The sequence below is a fragment of the Bos grunniens genome, chromosome 7 (assembly GCF_055505025.1).
Source record: "Bos grunniens cultivar Pamir isolate PY7600 chromosome 7, Bosgru_T2T1.0, whole genome shotgun sequence".
Lineage (NCBI taxonomy): Eukaryota > Metazoa > Chordata > Mammalia > Artiodactyla > Bovidae > Bos > Bos grunniens.
In genome coordinates, this window is record NC_141171.1 from 77931613 (window position 1) to 77948072 (window position 16460).

General features: G+C 36.2%; 1 long non-coding RNA gene and 1 pseudogene across 6 annotated transcripts in view; both read left to right on the forward strand.

Annotated features, from left to right (window-relative positions):
- The window catches only part of LOC147369852 (uncharacterized), a 1128106-nt gene that overhangs the window by 659034 nt on the left and 452612 nt on the right, over positions 1 to 16460 (forward strand). The gene's annotated exons all lie outside the window — the stretch shown is intronic.
- Positions 12338 to 12862, forward strand: LOC147369854 (guanine nucleotide-binding protein G(I)/G(S)/G(O) subunit gamma-5 pseudogene; annotated as a pseudogene). Its single transcript, XR_015167964.1, has one exon. The product of XR_015167964.1 is annotated as a guanine nucleotide-binding protein G(I)/G(S)/G(O) subunit gamma-5 pseudogene (transcript).

A 16460-nucleotide genomic window follows, 5' to 3' on the forward strand; every position in this document is an offset into this window, starting at 1 on the left:
TTCAAATAACAACAAATTTGCTTTAGATGAGTTTCCCAAATGATAAAAAGCTGACAAGAGGGCAACTCAAAGTTGAATTAGAGTTACCAAAGCATATTCACAATAAAATTCAGAACTAACTCCTTGTCAATCAGTTAGAAAGGGTCCATCCCCTACCTTCTCCAACACTTCTTTTAGGTCTTCCCCTGCAAGCCCTTAGGTAACATAAAATTAGTAATATGACAGAAGAAGATAATCTGGTTAGTGGAATCTTAGGCTCTTGTGGTATCCTCTTAACATTCGTCTTTACTCTGGGCCATTGCATAACCTGTAAGTTAAGGTGTATCACACGTAAAAACTGCCACGAAATTTTTATAATTTTCAAATTCACAGTAATTATCTAAATCCTGTCCCAACAACCCTATCCCACCCTAATATAATATGATGGGAAGTGAAAGTGAAAGCTGCTCAGTTGTGTCCGACTCTTTGTGACCCCCATGGACTATATAGTCAATGGAATTCTCCAGGCCAGAATACTGGAGTAGGTAGCCTTTCCCTTTTCCAAGGGATCTTCCCAACCCAGGGATCAAACCCAGGTCCTCCATATTTCAGGTAGATTCTTCACCAGCTGAGCCACAAGGGAATCCCAAGAATACTGGAGTGGGTAGCCTATCCCTTCCCCAGCGGATCTTCCTAACCCAGGAATCAAACCAGGGTCTCCTGCATTGTAGGTGGATTCTTTGCGAACTGAGCTATCAGGGAAGCAGTCATCTCCATAAATAAGCAAAATGGAATACAGAGAAAGGTTTCCATGGTATTTAGAATCTCCATCTTATTTCCTAGTTACTGAACATCCCTTTATTATTCTGAGTATGACCAGGTAGGGGCAAAGAGATATTCTTATCTTTCCTACATTTAATCTTATCTATAGATAGTATTGACTTGGTTCAGAATTTGAAAGCATGTTATGCAGTGAAGATAGTCAAACATAGTTGATTAGTAAGAAAGGAACATAAAAATATTTTATAGATGTGGAATCATCGAAAACAATCATATAAAAGCTTCCTATTAGTAAACTGAGGAGAAAGTAAAGTTTATGTGTTTTTTTTTCAAATTCACAGCTAATTTTATTCATTATTATGTTGATATTAAACATTCATATGATTGCTTGAATCTGTTAAACATTTGTATAAAATTTTGCCATTCAAATTTATTGTATGATATATTCAAAACTTGAGAATGATGACTGAGGATTCAGAATCTGGTTTTGGAGATAAGAAATAAGACAGAAGATAGACATATAATAATTGTATGAATTTGAATATGTCTTTTATGTATATGTTCATCATTATGATATTATTATAATGTTATAATTATATTAATGTTTTGAAAGGAATAATTCAAGTGTTCATGCTATATTATAAAATTCATGTGTTTAAACATCAACAGTATATTGAAAGATGTTGCATTGTATTGTATCTGTTTCATTTGATGAATATTCTGAATATGACAATATTGACTATGACAAAATTTATATGACCAACCTATCAAAAAATGTAACAACTTTTTGAGTTTGAAAGTATTTGGAGTAATTTCCACCAGCCACAAAATGTTGTAAAAAAAATCAACAAATTAAAAGGAATTCAAGTAGGTTAGAAATATTAATGAGAAACTTAATTATCATACTATTGGCAGCAATTTACTAATATATAGCAGGGTACTTTTAATTACTGTGAGAAGGTGAACCTTAACATGTCTTACTAAGAAATGATAGTAGTAAAATGTCTGAATATGAGTTGTGAAAAGAATAGAGTAGAACACACTTTACCTTCAAGCAAATTTCCACATCCCATCACGTGGGACAGAATAGTAGAAAGTTTGGTTTGAGTTCACATGACTTTCAGAAGCAGATTCATTTGAAAGTGTGAAAAATGCCATTTTTCTGCACAGCTGTATTTTGCATGTGAATTGCTTCATGGATCCCATTCACAAGTCTTTTGAACACTAAGTACTCTCTCTGAGTGTAGGGATTGAGATAAACCTCATTAGCAAGTTGTCCAGAGTGAGAAAATACTCTTCCTACCAGTTTCCTGGCTCTTTCTGTCTACTGCCAGAAGCAAAAATAGCTAAACAACTTGAAAATGTTTCACATGGTAAAGATTTTTTAAACAATATAATGGTACCCAAGTGAGAGTGTGAGATTGTCTCATCAGGGAGTCTTTGTTGGTATGCTACCTCTTACTTGCTCAGGGAAAATATCTGACTCAGATCTCTGAACCCAATGATTTTTTAATAATGGTGCAATTCAGAATCATATGGGAAACTTTTTCCAAAATGTATGTACCCAAGCCACACACTTAGAACATCTAGTTCAACTGGTTTAGGATAGGATGGATGATTATTTTTTTAATGTTTATTGTCACAGCTGATATGAACCACTGCTTAAGAATTACTGTCGTACAAGTTCTCTTTATGCTTTGATGGTTTCCTGGTTCTAAGTTTTCAGTGCATATTTGTTAATATATCTCCAGTGCTGAAATAGCAGCTAGATATTTTAGATGACTATCCAATATTTTTGTATAGATTTATAAGTATATTTTCATTTTCAACAATACCTCATAGTGTCCTAAGAGATTGACCTTTGATGGCTGTTGGTAGAGATCCAATAGCCATTCTAAAACTTCAAAACATTAGCTGCCTGGATCACTAAGGGTGAATTTGGTAATTTGTCTTAGAGTCAGGCTCTTCCTCTGTTCTCATTAGAGTCAAGACATACTACCTGAGTCAACAAATTATTAATATCTATTATTATCTCTGAGGTAACTTCATATGTAAGTGAAATAATTCAGAGGCATAGACTTTTGCTTGGGAAAGCTTCACTCTGAAAGTCAAGAGATAGCCCTTTTGAGGATATTTTAAAGAAACGATTTTGAGGTGGTTGTTTCAGTTAAAGTTATGCTTATGTTCCCACAAAATGACAGATTCACTTATGGTCCAGAATAAAAGGTTTGGGGAAGTCTTTATAGGAGGGAGGTGGGCAGAAGGAAAAAGCAGAAGAAAGAATGAACATTTGGCCCAAGATAGAATTCAAAGGGTCTTATTTGTAAATACAGGCAGTTTAAGAAACTTATTTTGAAACCTATATACTTCTACGTGACCTGTTCATAAGTTAGCGCCCTAACTCCATCTCCAGGTTTGCCCCAGGTATTATAGTGTTGATTCAATCCTTGAACATGAGAATGTAAACCCTATTGTCCAGTTCTGTTGAAACTCTATGACAATCAAAAATAGTTTGATTGTGTCTTCACCATATAGCAATTACATTTATTTGTAACTTGCTTTAAATAATTTTAGTTTCTGTAGAGGGTAAAGGGGTATTTCTTTGCAGTTCTGTTGAAATCTTGATTCAGATGATCTAGTTATTGAAAGTTACTGGTGGCTCAGATGGTAAAGAATCCGCCTGTAGTGCAGGAGACCTGGGTTCCATCCCTGGGTTAAGAAGATTCCCCTGGAGGAGGGCATGGCAACCCACTCCAGTATTCTTGCTTAGAGAATCCCCATGGACAGAGGAGCCTGCCAGACTACCGTCCATATGGTCGCAGAGTTGGACATGACCAAGTGACTAACACAGCGCATCACTGTAAAGGGCCTTGATGAAAGGTCTGCAACCATGTGTGAGTTCTCACATTCTTTAATTGCTTTACTTGATTATTATTAAGAAGATAAATACTACAATGCAACGTTACAAACTTTTCTTCATTTATACCTCAAAACTTTGTATTCCTTATACCAAAACTTTCTAAAAATTTATTCTCATACTTCTAATAATTATAAGCCTTCTACATTCCCCCGTTCCTCTACATTTTCATAACAAAAGTCCAAATAATCCTTTGGCAGTGTCAGGTACCTGCCTGATGGGTAGTAATGAGTGTGAATGAACAGCAAGAATAAAGCCTGAATCCTTTAACGCTAGGTTACAAGAAAAGATTAGTAACACCCACACTTTACTATCTTTGTCCTATCGTATAATTAACACCTGATTAAAGATGACAAGAGAATATATTCTTATGTATCCATAGAATGTGTTTTTTGTTTTTGTTTTTTTAACCACAGTAAGTAAACCTCTTCTTGACTGAATCTGCTATATTTCTTCTCTTCTCTCTATTTCTCTTTGTTTGGGAAGATTCAGGCCCCTGTATCTCTTGTTTGATGGTATCATATTTACTTGCTAATTCAAAACTTTGATTTTTTTCTCAACCCTTTAGTCACATGTCAGTCCTATAAGTACCACCAGGTCTATTCAGTTGACCCTTAACCTAGGCAGGTTAAACTGTCCAGGACTACTTATACATGAATATTTTTCAGTAGCAAATACTACAGTATTACATGGTCTATGGTTGGTTGAATCTGTGGATACAGAGGAACTGTGGATATTGAGAGCCGAGTATAATTGATATGTGAATTACCCCTCACATTGGTCAAGGATCAACCATTATTCATGACTCTTCTCAACATAATTCCAACTGTATTGTTCAAGTCTTCAGAATCTGGGAAATATGAAGAATGATGGCTTCCGTCTCAGATGCCAGGTGTACTTGTATATGAATATGAATTTACGAACTATGATGCACATACAGGTCTTCCCTGGTGGCTCAGAAGGTAAAAGCATCTGCCCGCAATACAGGAGACCTGGGTTCGATCCCTGGGTAGAAAGATCCCCTGGAGAAGGAAATGGCAACCCACTCCAGTACTCTTGCCTGGAAAATCCCATGGACAGAGAAACCTGGTAGGCTACAGTCCATGGAGTCGGACACGACTAAGCGACTTCACTTTATGCACATAAAATTGAACACATTACTTCATCTCCTAAACATCAACAGGTAAATGAAAATAATAATAATAAAATATAATTTACAGAGATGTTATAAGCATTAAATGAAGTAATACATAAAGAAATTTAGCATATAGTTTACATATTATAAACTTTTGGTAATAATATTTAATACTCCCACAACTAATAAGAATAATATGATAAAATCAGTGTCACATGGACTATAGAAATGATTTCCCCCACTGTTTTTTCTTTTTCACATTTTTTGCCTTTAGACTTGCTGGATTGTATTTCTCATGACTACCAAATGACTTTTCTAAAAATCCAAATCACTTGCTTGTTTAAATACTTTGAATATTTTCTGCCTAGTTCTACATCACTGATTCTAAAATTTCCCCCTACATGCAAATATATAAATATTATTCAGCACATACACAAATACTTACACACTCCAAAACACACATATTTACATAAAGTGTAAAAAATAAAAATATAGTAGCAACCATAACTGGATAGTTCAAAGATGCAATAGAATGTGTTTGGGGTTTTCTAATGATAATATTGCCTTTGTATCCTCATTCCTTCTTATCTCTCTGTCTCTGTCTTTCTTCACGCCTATCTTTCTATCCCCCTCCCTCCCCCTCTATTTTTCCCCTTTTATTCTCCTCAGGCAATCATCCCAGGGGTATCTCTCAGAGCCACTTCCTCAGGCTCTTCCCATGGTGAAGCATCCTTGGCTTCAGAACACAATAGATTTGTTCTAATTTGGGTTATAGTCATTCCTGTGCCAATCACCATGCCCAGAGGAATGCCTTCACTAGAAATAGTATATGTGCCCTTGTGACTAGCATGATGGAGTAGTGTGAGTAGTGTGATGAGAAACTCCTAGAACTATGGCAGTGAGGAAGAGGCAGGTCTCTGAAATGAAGGCACTTATTGCTAAAGGAGAGTGAAAAAGTTGGCTTAAAGCTCAACATTCAGAAAATGAAGATCATGGCATCCAGTCCCATCACTTCATGGCAAATAGATGGGGAAACAGTGGAAACAGTGGCTGACTTTATTTTTCTGGGCTCCAAAATCACTGCAGATGGTGATTGCAGCCATGAAATTAAGACGCTTGCTACTTGGCAAGAAAGTTATGACCAACCTAGACAGCATATCAAAAAGCAGAGACATTACTTTGTCAACAAAGGTCCATCTAGTCAAGGCTATGGTTTTTCCAGTGGTCATGTATGGATGTGAGAGTTGGACTATAAAGAAAGCTGAGCACTGAAGAATTGATGCTTTTGAACTGTGGTGTTGGAGAAGACTCTTGAGAGTCCCTTGGACTGCAAGGAGATTCAACCAGTCCATCCTAAAGGAGATCACTCCTGGGTGTTCATTGGTGGAATTGATGTTGAAGCTGAAACTCCAATACTTTGGCCACCTGATGTGAAGAGCTGACTCATTTGAAAAGACCCTGATGCTGGGAAAGACTGAGGGCAGAGTAGAAGGGGATGACAGAGGATGAGATGGTTGGATGGCATCACTGACTCAATGGACATGAGTTTGGATAGACTCCGGGAGTTGGTGATGGACAGGGAGGCCTGGCGTGCTGCGGTTCATACGGTAACAGAGTCAGACACGACTGAGTGAACTGAATGATTGCTAAGAACAGAGATCATAAATAGGGTGTTGTGGGGAAAGCCAGCAAATTTAGCATATAGCAGATAATGTGGTGTACGTCTTGTGTATTCCCGTTTACAATTTTCAATATAACAACTGAAATATCAGCTCTTTATTACTCAAAAGAGAGTTGGATATAAATGATATAAGAAGAAAGACAATGAGTCAGCTTTAAATTACCAAACTGAAAAGAGAGAGAGAACATTAATTGTAACACCTGTCACACAAAAAGTGTGTGTCATGAGACTCCAGTGTGAAACAGTTTCATGACTGAAAACAGCAGTGTTGAAGGATGAAGTCCTAAACCTCCCAGATTATGTTGCAGCCTTCTAAATTTATCAGTAGTTTCCTTCCTGCCTGGAACCTTCCCACTACCCCCATTACTATGACTCTGTATTCACAGCACATGTACAGCAGTCCATCATGACTCTGATTTGCACATAGAGTTTATATTAATTAACATTGTTTTCTCAGAACCTGGCATAGAGCCTGGCTCACAGTAAATTCTCCATTATTATGAGTTAAATTATTTTGATGACTAGGAAACAATCCCATTTCAGTACACTGAAGATGTTAACAGATTAAATGAATATTTGGCTGTCATAGATATGGGAGACAAAGGAAAAATTCTAGCAGAATGAAAAAAGAAAGGTGAAAATACTCCAGAATTGTTAAACTACAAACTCATTTTGCTACTTTTATAGTTGTGCTAACAGAAATATATGTGGTTGGGATCTGAAATGTAAACCTGACTTAGGTCAAATTTCCCTGGGATCTGAGGATTGCTGACAACTACTAATATTTATTGCCTTTTTAGACTGATCCATGAAGGCCTAAAAATAGAGACAAGATGTATAGATTCAGGAGTACTTTAGCACAGCTCTCTTTATTAGCTGTATTTTTGTATATTTCTTCCCATCATTCACATGCACATAACCATATACAGAAATGCAAATATCATTTCAGTCAATGTTTAATATTTTTATATTACAATTCACAGAGAGTAAAGTGAAGCTGCTCTTTGGTCTAAACCATATTTTGGGCAGTAAATGAAAATCTTTAGCTCTCCCTGCAGTAGTGTAATGTCAAGCTCAAGTATTCTCATTTCAGTCTAGCAAGATAATATTAATAGTTTGCTTTCCAAAAAGTTCAGTTATTTACTCTTAAAATTTAAAGGTATGCATTCTCACTATTTTGGGGTTTGGATTAAAATTAATTACCTTGGAATGAATTGAAACTTTCAGTTAAGCCCAACATAAGACTTGGATAATCTTCAAGGTTGTTAATTGAAAATTAATGGCTCTTTCTTAAAATCCATGTAGTAGAAGCAGAAGCCATCTCAGTAGTGCCTAATAATTGTGGCATAATCTTGTCAACCCTTTCATATATGGTAGAACTAGAAATAGCTTTCCACTTTCAAGGGTCTGGAAAGCCCAGGTTATATGGTTTCATTTGAAAATGAATATTGAATTGAGACTTCTACATTTTGATTTCAAATTCTGAATCTGCCTTTATCAACCTGGGTGAAAAAAGAGAAATAACTGTTGCTCTGTGATGTTAACTTTTTATTTGTAACATGTAGCAAAAAATTCAATAACTATTATAGATTATATATTTTATGTTTTATATGTATCAAAGTTATACATCAATGTGATTACAGCATTTAATAATTCCACAAAATATCCTACCCTACCCTCCATTCCCTCTCCATAGAACCAATTATTTTCAGCTCTTTCCACTGATTCTGTTGTTGTTTATTGCCATTTCTCTAATAAATTACCTTGAATATTAATTTTTAAATTTCATTGTTTATTATCTTCCTTATAGGAAGTGTACATTTTACCTCCAGCCCACAATCACCGTTCCCTTCATTCTTCCTCATCATCTATATGAGTTAGTTCAAATCCTTTTCCTTCAACTCTGGTAGCTCAGACAGTAAAGAACTTGCCTGCAATGTGGGAGACCTGGGTTTGATCCCTGGGTCAAAAAGATCCCCTGGAGAAAGACATGGCAACCCACTCCAGGATTTTTGCCCAGAGAATCCCATAAACAGAAGACCATTAACAGACAGACCATGGGGTCACAGTCTAACACTTCTGAGTGTCTAACACATCTCTTTCACGTCCTGCACAATATTTTGTTTAATAATTATCTTTTGTTGTTGTTTTTGACATAGTGTGTTAATTTGCTAGGGTTTCCATAAGAAAGTACCACAGACTAGGTGATTTAAACACAGAAATATATTTTCTCACAATTCTTGAGACTTAAAATCTGAGATCAAAGTGCCAACAGAGTTGATTTCCTCTGAAGCCTCTTCTTTGCTTATAGGTCGCTGTTTTCTCCCTGTGTCTTCCCGTGGTCTTCTCCCTGTGCATGCCTGTGTCCAAAATTCATTTTCTTATCAGGATATAAGTCATATTATATTAGTGTCTATCCAAATGAACTCATTTTAGCTTAATTACCTTTTTTGAGACCTTGTCTTCAAATAGGGTGACATTCCGAGGTACTGAACATTAGGACTTTGGCATAGCAATTTTGGTACATAATTTAAACATAGGACACAATTCAAAATGTTTTCTAAGCAATGTTCTTGAGCTTTGGCTTAAGGGAATATTGTGGCTGGTTTGATCATCTATCTAGACTACTAAAACTTTCTCCATGTCAGCAGTATGGCTCTTTCACATTTTTATTTGTATGTTCTCCAGAGTAGCATTTTTAATTTCCTTCAAGAGAATTTCCTTTGCTTTCACAACTTAGCTGACTGTACAAGAGGCCTGGCTTTTGGCCTGTCTTAGTTTTAGGCATGGCTTTCTCACTAAGCTTAATTATTTCTAGCTTTTTATTTAAAGTGAAAGACATGCCCCTCTCCCTTTCACTTGAACACAAAGTTCAGTATGAACACAAAGTAAAGTATGATTATTTGGCCTAATTTTGATATTGTTGCATCTCAGACAATAGATAGGCCAAGGAGAGAGACCATGTGGGAATAGCTGGTCAGTAGAGCAGTCAGAACACACACTTTTATAAATTTGCTCTTTTATACGATTCATGGTGCTCCTAAACAATTATAATAGTGACATCAAAAAGCATTGATCATAAATCAACAAATATAAGAATAATATGAAAGTTGGATATATTGTGAAAATTGCCAATATGTGACAAAGATGTTAAGTGAAAAACTGATGTTGGAAATATGAAGACAATAGACTTGCTTGATGTATGTTTGCCCCAAACTTCAGTTTATTAAAAGAAAAAAAAAAAAGCAGTATCTGTGAAGCATAATAAAGTGAAGTGCAATAAAATGAGCTATACCTGAATACCATACCACTTTCTTTTGGCTTGCTAAATTTCTACTAATAAATCTGCTTAAGAATGCCTTGTATGTGATGAGTCACTTTTCTCTAGATGACTTCAAGGTTCTTTTTTTATCTTTCAAAATTTTGATTATAATATATCTCAGTGTGAATTTCTTTGGTTTTCTCCTCTTCAGAGTTTATTGAGACTCTTGAACTTTGTGTGTTTTCTCAATTGGAAATTTTGGGTCATTGTTTCTTTAAATAATCTAATTCCTTTCCTTTCTTCTTCTGTGACTTCCTTAATGTATATTAATCCACTTGATGGTGTCCTATAAGATCCTAATGCTCACTTTTCTTTATTATTTTTTCTTTTATTCCTCATGATGTTCGCTGATTCTGTGTTCTGCCTATTTGAAACTCATGTTGCACACTTGTAATGAGTGTCTCAGCTCAATTATTGCATTTCTTAACCCCAGAAATTCTGTTTTGATAATATCTGTCTGTATTGATATTTTTATTTCCTTCATAATTTTCTCATATCCCATAGTTCTGTTTTCTTTTGCCACTTTGAGCATATTCACAATTGTTTTAATTTTTTTTCCCCTAATAAATCCTACGCCTATGTTTCTTCAGGAACAGTTTTCAGTGATTTATTTTGTTCCTTTGAATAGGCCATATTTTCCTATTTATTTGTACATATTGCAATATTTTGTGGACATTGCGGCAGATTTTGCCAAAAGCAGATCTTGAAAATTTTGAAAAAGTGGCTTATTTTGGTTTTCAGACTTATTCTCATCAGAGAAGCTCTTCACTATTCAGCTTGTTATGAAAGCTTAAGGTCTTCTCAGGCAATTTGAATCATGTTTTTCTTTTCCCCTGATCTTTTGATTATGATTTTTTCTGTCCTCAACTGCCCCATGCGCATGACTGATTTTAAGCATCTTGCTTCCCTAAGCGTCTTATCCTAGCTTCTTTTGGTGCCTCACCTGTTCTACTGTGCTCCTCCATCAGTACTCTGTTCTCATGGGTATCTGAGTTCTTGTGGTGTCCTTGTGGTTTTCACAAGCCATGACCACTGCTTCCCACAGTTCCTGCTCGCCTGAAATTTGAACTCTGCTGCCTCAGCTATCTCATCTCTGAGTTGGCGACATAGAGACCAATCAGGCAACACCCGGACAATTTCTAATGTTGCTTGTTTGATTTGCTCTGCTCTTTCTGGCTGACAGAATGGAACTGGGATGAGGCACTGCTTTTGCCAAACTGCATTGAGCCAGTGGGTAGAGGGTAGGAAAATTACAAGTAAAAATGTCACATAATGTCATACCACTTTGAATGTTCCTTTTTCTTTTCTGGATATTAATTTGTTTTATGTAGATCATTTCACTGATTATCAAGGGTCCTATAAAGTTTTTGCCACCAGTCTCTCCTTTATTTCTCTAGTAAAAATAGTCTGGAGCTTTGTACTCCACCATTTTGCTGATGTTCTCATTTTCATAAGTTTTACTCTTTTCACAACCTTCTCTATATAGTTAGCAATAGGCTCTTTTTAGATTTTTGAAGTCATTTTTTAGACCTTCTAAGCCACTTATTTTCTAGCCTTATTTTTATTGCTGTTATTGCAATACCTGACCTACCTATTGTTATGTGTTATGTACGGCAAAACCAATACAATATTGTAAAGTAAAAAAATAATAATAATAATAGATAATAATTAAATATATAAAATGTTTACTTATCAAAAAAATGTGAAATCAAAACTCAGTCTTTATATATTTTAATTACATTTCTTTGTATTTATGGCATTTCAAGTGAGAAGGAATGCTTGTGTAAAAAAAATTCCAGTTTTTAATAGATGTCTAGTAAATAACATCATTTTTTTTTAAACAGTAGTCAGTATTGTTGCCAAACAGAAATGGTTTGGGTCTTATTTAAAAGCTAGAAGTACAATGTATAGTATTATAAATTGTAGGGATTTCTTCCACATGTACATCTCATTGACCTTTGATTCTGTCAAATTCAGTAAAAGCATCATTGACACACTTAAAACTCGGCACTTGAGTGCCAACAATTGAGTAAGGAAGCAGGCATGACTGAACCAAGAGAAATGAATGCTGGCCTATGGGGATAAGAAAAAAAAACAATTAGAGAAAACAGAAAAAAATCAAGTATCAAGATGGTTGAAAACACCAGAAAGATGGAGAGATGAAAGCATGAGAAGGGGTACGTATAGGGAGAGTGACTTGAATTATGGGTACTGATTATCTAAGTCCTTTCTAAGTATCTGAAAGCAGTAGAATATATTAAAAGTGAGAATTAGACAAGTATAACTTATATTTCAATAATAATATTTCATAGGAAATTCATCGTTCATCGATTCCATTACACAAATAGAGATGACAAATAGAGATGACTCAATGGAGATTTTTAGATGTCTTTTCAAATATAAAACCTTGTTGTTGTTTTTTAACTTGCATTTCTATATAATAAAGGTAGACTTATACAAACTCTATTTAGGGGATACAATGTTTACATTAAAGCATCTTTAAAAATGAGAATCTAGACCCCCAGCCCCGCAGACTGGCCCAGCGGACCCACCGCAGAGCTGCCGACGGCCCACAGATCTGCCATCCTTTCCAGTGGGCCATGTCTGGTTCATCCAGCATCGCGGCTATGAAAAAAGTGGTTCAACAGCTCCGGCTGGAGGCCGGGCTCAATCGGGTGAAGGTTTCCCAGGCAGCTGCAGATTTGAAACAGTTCTGTCTGCAGAATGCTCAACATGACCCTCTGCTGACTGGAGTATCTTCAAGTACAAATCCCTTCAGGCCCCAGAAAGTCTGTTCCTTTTTGTAGTAAGACGAATCTTGACAAGGTTTTGCAAACCACGTTTCATAAACCAGTGAATATTCAAAGGAAAGCTAAATTTGAAGCCTGTACAAAAGCCTCTCTGTAACGTGCCATACTATACAAACTTCTACTTTTGTCAGTCCTTAATGTCTACCTCTCTGAATAGTCATAATTTTCTGTTTCACAAGGGTAATTATTTTATATACACTGATGGCAACATACAATAAAATACTTAGTATAAAAAAAATGAGAATCTATATTCTCTAGTCATATGATAATTCATAACTGGAAAATACTTTAAAAAAAACTAGCTACAGTGTGGTTTTTTTTTTGAATAATAACTATTTTTATTTATTAGCACAATAGTAATTATCCAGATATGTTAAATTCTGTTAAATATACTGTGTATTGTAAAAATCTGAAAGTAATAGTAATTAGTATTCAGAGAGTGTTAAAGTTAACACACATTGGTATTACTGTAGTAACTTGATTAGATGGCATGCTACCTATTACCTTAATTATACTGCTTATTGATGTAATGCCAAAATTTCTGCTCTTTTATCAATTGGCGTACCTACACCACAATTAGTCTATACAATACCTGAAACTGCTATCTTTCCTCATTGGTACAATGCCTCCTGACAGCGTGATAGCATGTCTCTCGGAGTTCTGGCAATCTGCCATAAAGCAATGCTGTTTGCAAAAGGAAAAATCTTGTCTCTCTGTGTGTCTATATATACTTTATGCTCAAAAGCAGAAAATCATTTACATATTCCTAGGCCATGCTGATACACTCACAGGCTGCTTTGAGGTTTGAAACTTAAACTATTATTCTACATAGAAGGGACACACATTTCAAAATATCATGTGATTTGAAGTACTGTTGAGTGGACCTGTTGTTGTTGTTGTTGTTTTTCTTGAATGTTACACCCCCCACCCTGTTTATATGGCTTTCAGTCACCCAGTTTATAGCAATTTGTTACAGCACTCACAGGAAACTAACACACAACTGAAAATACTAAAAAGATTGCTACAACACAAATACTGTCAATGTGTACAATATGTGGGACTCATTAAAAAAATGACAGCCTAGCATAGGAAACAGGAAAAGCACAGAAAATTGCAATACTGCTTAAAAGAGTATTTTAAACATCTGTTTGGAAATTAAGAACAATTTACTAAAATTGATATGCATTTAAGAAACAGAAAAAATTGTTTTGAAATTGAGTTGTGATATATATATATATATATTTTTTTTTTTTTTCTAACACAAGAAATTAGTAGTAAGTCTTAATGGGGTTCCCAGGGTAGGAGGGGCCTTTCCCTATGTACAGTTTTGTTTTTTGTTTTTTTCTGGATAAAACTATTGTATTACAAAATCAAATGTGATCATTCAAATGGTAAACACCCGGGAGGGAGCTATGCCAGGCAGGAAAAGAAGCTATTGAGGAAAACTGCTTGTGCTACTGGAGAGAAAGCTGCTTAGGATATGGCATGTACCAGAGATGAGACTTAAAAATGAAATATACCTTTAAGCATAACTTAAATAGTTTGTGTTCTTGCTGAAGGACTCTGGAGGAATATTACTGTAACAAATTGCTATATTTAATTCTTGGCTAGCAGCCAGGTATAGGTCAGACAATTTTTTTTTTTTCCATTAAAATAACCACTAGCAAGGGAAAAACAGAACCTCGTGCTTAGAAACACACACATACACATATCATACTGTATGTAACCCTATGGTCATTATTTCAAGGTGACCAGATAAGACAACATGTGACAAAAAAGCACCCAGGGTCTCTTGACTAGTGAGTGATAACAGTGGGTTGCTGTTGTTGAGTCACTAAGTTGTATTAGAATCTTTTGTGACCCCATGGACTGTGGTCCACCAGGCTTCTATGTCCATGCGATTTCCCAGGCAGAAATACTAGAATGGGTTGCTGTTTTCTTCTCCAGGGGTTCTTCTCAACCTAGGGATCAAACCCACGTCTCCTGCTTTGGCAGGCAGATTCTTTACCCCTGTGGTGGTGGTTTAGTCGCTAAGTCATGTCCTACTCTTGCGACCCCATGGACTGTAGCCCACCAGGCTCCTCTGTCCATGGGATTCTCCAGGCAAGTATACTGGAGTGGATCGCCATTTCCTTCTCCAGGGGGTCTTCCCAAACCAGGAATCAAACCCAGGTCTCCTGCATTGCAGAGGATTCTTTACCAACTGAGCTATGAGGGAAGCCGATTTTACCACTGAGCCACCAGGAGAGCCCAAAAACAATGGGCCACTCCTGTAATGGATTTTTCCCCATGAAGTTGCCACTGCTGTCATGGGCTGTAGTATTTCTGAGCATTCAGGAGAATTCAGAAACCAGTACAACTCAAGTACAGCCAGACAGAACATGGTGATCAGGGAAACCAAAGGAATCCAATCCCCAGCAGGCAACCCTGTCTCCCAGCAACCCTCCTCTGATGACATGTTGCAAGTCTTTCTCCTGAGGGTTAATGTGTTAGACACCTGGGACTGGTTATTGATTAAAAATGGAAACCTGAATGATTCAACAGCTGTCTTTCTTTTCATATCTATTTCCCCCTTTTAAACTGAGATGCTTTTGATTTTGTTGAATTAAATAGCATAGGAAGCAATCTGCTGCTATCACCTACAGTGCTTTTCTTAGATTAATGATTATCAACAGGTTGTATAGACTGGTATTCATTAGAATAATATTGGATATTACAAATAAAAGAGTATTAAGCATTAAAACATATCCTTTGGGCATCAATTTTCACCTTTGTCTAGAAAAGTATCACTTAGCTGACTAACTGATATAGGTTTCATATAAAACTTAACTAACGTGTTAGGAAGGACTCTCAATTCTCAGAGCTTTTATAACCTAAGTGATGAGCTGCATTATTAGATGTGGGATATCATAACCAAGCTTAAACTGCCATTATGTAAGAAGACGTAGGACAGGCTCCTTGATTATTCATAAAACTTGCCATACACCAGGATGGCTATTTTGTATATGTCTGAGATATGAGTGGAGTCCTATGATTAAATCAAAGTTTGGAAACCAGCAATAGTTGGTTCATCAGGGCCTGAAATTGTATTTTGTTTTATCCGCATTGTTTTTAGTAACTTGCCAGCATCTAAAATGATCAGATGCGTTCATCTCCAAATCTGAAATTCCAGCTTCTTTTGAGCAAATCAGAAGATCTGGTTATACTAGGGTCACATGTCCATAAGAATACTGTTAGCTAGAATTCCTTGGTGGCTTCCACTTTTAGAAATAGCATGTTATTTGTTTATTCACAGTTAGAACTGGACATGGAACAACAGACTGGTTCCATAGGAAAAGGAGTATGACAAGGCTGTATGTTGTCACCTTGCTTATTTAACTTATATGCACAGTACATCATGAGAAATGCTGGACTGGAAGAAGCACAGCTGGAATCAAGATTGTTGGGAGAAATATCAATAACCTCAGATATGCAGATGACACCACCCTTATGGCAGAAAGTGAAGAGGAACTAAAAAGCCTCTTGATGAAGGTGAAAGTGGAGAGTGAAAAAGTTGGCTTAAAGCTCAACATTTAGAAAACGAAGATCATGGCATCAGGTCCCATCACTTCATGGCAAATAGATGGGGAAACAGTGGAAACGATGTCAGACTTTATTTTTCTGGGCTCCAAAATCACTGCAGATGGTGACTGCAGCCATGAAATTAAAAGACGCTTACTCCTTGGAAGGAAAGTTATGTCCAACCTAGATAACATATTCAAAAGCAGAGACATTACTTTGCCAACAAAGGTCCGTCTAGTCAAGGCTATGGTTTTTCCTGTGGTCATGTATGGATA